Source organism: Crocuta crocuta, unplaced genomic scaffold (assembly GCF_008692635.1).
Source record: "Crocuta crocuta isolate KB4526 unplaced genomic scaffold, BGI_CrCroc_1.0 scaffold289, whole genome shotgun sequence".
NCBI lineage: Eukaryota > Metazoa > Chordata > Mammalia > Carnivora > Hyaenidae > Crocuta > Crocuta crocuta.
In genome coordinates, this window is record NW_027533264.1 from 969,701 (window position 1) to 973,459 (window position 3,759).

The following is a 3,759-nucleotide window of genomic DNA, read 5'->3' on the forward strand; positions in this document are numbered from 1 at the left end:
AAAGGAAAAGAAACTGGGGTCTAGTGTGGCAAAGCAGACCAGATGGGCATGGGGTTAAGAGTGTGTATGTACAAAAAACTGAATAAGATACTTTATTTTTTTTAATGTTTCTATCTTTATTATGAGTGGGAGAGATAGAGAGAGCAGAGGAGGGGCAGAGAGAGGGGAAGACAAAGAATCCCAAGCAGGTTGTGCACCATCGGCCTGGAGCTCAATGAGGGCCTTGAACTCACAAACCATGAGATCATGACCTGAGCTGAAATCAAGAGTCAAACGAACACCCAACTGAGCAACCAGGGGCCCTAAACAGTACACTTTATTTAAAAAAAATTTTTTTTTAATTTTTTTAAATGTTTTTTTTATTTATTTCTAGGAGAGAGAGAGACAGCATGAGCAGAGGAGGGTCAGAGAGAGAGGGAGTCACAGACTCTGAAACAGGCTCCAGGCTCTGAGCTGGCAGTCAGCACAGAGCCCGACGCGGGACTAGAACCCACAAACCGCGAGATTATGACCTAAGCGAAAGTCGGACGCTTAACCCACTAAGCCACCCAGGAGCCCCTAAAAAAATTTTTTTAATGTTTATTTTTGAGAGAGCGAGAGACAGAGCACAAGTGGGGGAGGGAAAGACAGAGAGGGAGACACAGAATCCAAAGCAGGCTGCAGACTTTGAGCTGTCAGCACAGTGCCCCATGCGGGGCTTGAACCCATAGACCGTGAGATCATGACCTGAGCCGAAGTTGGACACTTAACTGACTGAGCCATCCAGATGCCCCAACAGTGCATTTTAAAAGGGTGAACTTTCTGGTATGTATAATATATATATATTATACATACATATAATATTATATATACATGTATATAACATATATATATCAATAAAGCTGATTTGTGGGGTTTTTTTTAATTTTTTTTTTAATATTTTTTATTTATTTCTAGGGGAGAGAGAGAGAGAGAGACAGCGTGAGCAGGGGAGGGTCAGAGAGAGAGAGAGTCACAGACTGAAACGGGCTCCAGGCTCTGAGCTGGCAGTCAGCACAGAGCCCGACGCGGGGCTCGAACCCACGAACTGCGAGATCATGACCTAAGCGAAAGTCGGACACCCAACCGACTAAGCCACCCAGGCGCCCCTGGTTTGTGTTTTTTTTTTAAAAAAATGAGTGTCTGAGTCGGCAGTAGATAACTCTGTCCCCATAGGGAGGTAATGCTGGCTGTGTGGGGTGAATGGGGAGAAGGATAAGATGTTTAGAAGGAGCTGGCTGCCTCCAGGTTTGAGTGGATGTGGGTTGGACTAAAGCAGTGGCACCTATGCGGAGGGTGAGGTTGGGACAAGTCCCTACTCTTGGAGATCCAAGGCCCGTCCAGAATCTGTCAGCCCTACTGTGAGCCTTTAACCTCCATATTGGACACCCTGGAACACCACCACCCAAATGACCCCTTCCACTGATTCAGATAACACCGTACAGTTTCCCAACAATCTTGAGACCTGCCCCTATCAAACTAGGTGTATGCATTTAACCTCATTTAGGGCTTATTATTACATCTTCACTCTTTTTTTTCCTTCTGCTTTTAACTCTCATCTTTAATTTAGGCTATTTTACGTCTTACGTATCTTATAAGCCTCTGTAAATCCATTGCACAGCAAGGCAGGATATAAATAACATTTTAAAAATAAAATCAACAGGGGCTCCTGGGTGGCTCAGTTGGTTAAGCATTCAACTTTGGCTCAAGTCATGCTCTTGCAGTTCGTGAGTTTGAGACCCACATCGGGCTCTCTGCTGTCAGTATAGAGCCTGGTTCAGATCCTCTGTCCCCTTCTCTCTCTGCTCCTCCCCCACTTGTGCATGTGCATGTTCTCTCTCAAAAATAAATAAGCTTTAAAATGTATATAATTTGCAAAACACTAATGTACATTTTCTCTTTTGGCACTCAGAACAGTCCATCCGGGGGTGCCTGGGTGGCACAGTCGGTTAAGCGTCCGACTCTGGCTCAGGTCATGATCTCACAGTTTGTGGGTATGCTGTATCTCTCTTTCTCTCTCTCTCTCTCAGAAATAAATAAAACATTTTTTAAAATTTTAATAAAAAAGAACAGTCCATGTGGAAGGTAAAGGTAAAGCTATTTCTATTTTTTTAACTTTTTTTTTTAATGTTTTACTTATTTCTGAGAGAGAGAGAGAGAGAGAGAGAGAGACAGCGTGAGCAGGGAAGGGTCAGAGAGAGGAGACACAGAATCCGAAACAGGCCCCAGGCTCCGAGCTAGCTGTCAGCACAGAGCCTGATGCGGGGCTCGAACCCACGAGCCATGAGATCATGACCTGAGCCGAAGTGGATGCTTAACTGACTGAGCCAGCCAGGCGCCCCAAAGCTATTTCTATTTTTAGGCCGAGAGAGATTGAGGGACCTGGTTGAGCCATCTGGCTATTGAGTGGTGGAGTACAAACCAAAACTTGTGCTCAGACTCTGAGCTACCAGTCTGGCCTCTGCCGAAGGCTGCACAAGAAAGCCCCGGAGAAGGACCAGGTTGACTTCTTGAGGTCTTCCCGGCGCACACGTAGCACCCAACACTGCAAACAGCCTTTTAACAGAGAGGCATCGGGGCCCATCTGCTCGATGGTGGGGACCTGGGCCGCAGGCGAAGGAGGGAGATGGCTTTTCATTTCTCCTTCCCAGGACTCAAAGTGAACAAATGCTCCTCCTTCCAGTCAGTTAGACCTATTAACCATGCTACCCTCGATCTGAAAAAGGGCAAGCAGGACACTATTCTCCCAAGCCCTAGGCACAGGCTCCTGCTGTTCTCCGAAGGGCTGATAGGATTTCCTCTCACTTTATCCGGGGTGGCTCTGCTCTAAGACTCCTTTCGGAGGAGGGTCTACAGGGATGGCTACAGCGGTCGTGGGGATGGGTCCCACACTCTTCTCATTTCTCAAACTCCAAGTAGGAAAGAAAACGGGCCGCACAGCAAGGAGAGCCTGCTCTCTAACAAACACTGATCAACTGTAAGTGACCCAAAGATGGGTCACACAGTCTCTGCTTTCCAGTCTTCGGTTTGAGGTGCGGCAGGAATGAGGATGTAAGATATAGCAGACATGAGTCATAAGAGAAATATAAACAACGGAGCCTGACTGAGGAGCTGAGCGGGAAATCTGGGGGATCTGAACAGCAGTCTTTGGGGCCAATTACATTTGGGAAGGACCCAGAAAGATATGTAAAATTTATCTTCTTTCTTTTTTCTAAAAATTTATTACCCTTACTTTTTAAACAAAGGGTGGGGTGGGGAGAGAGGGAGTGAGAGAGAGACAGAGAGAGAGAGAGACAGAGAGAGAGAGAGAGAGAGAGAGAGAGAGAAGCAGGCATCAGGGATGGACGGGGAGCAAAGAAGAAGGTGTTCTAGGTGCAGGAGGCCCTGCAGGGGCAGAGGCAGAGGGACAGGGATGGAATGCGGGTGTACTTTGACTAATTCAGTTTGATTGGAGCATGAGGTAGTGGAAAGGACTGGAAAGGTAGACCAGAGGCATATCACCACGGGGGGGCCCCTAAATTCTAAGCTAAGGAATTTGCACCTCATTTAGAAGGCCACAGGGAGCCTCCACAAGTGACTGGATTACCAGTGGACTTTAGGAGGGAGAGCCCAGCAGTCATGCGTGGGATGAACTAGAGGTAGAGGTCCTGTTAGCTCAGCTACTAGACAATGATGCAGGCCTTCATACGGACACCACGCTTGGGTACTGGAAGGCAGGAAGATATTCATTCACAATTCCCA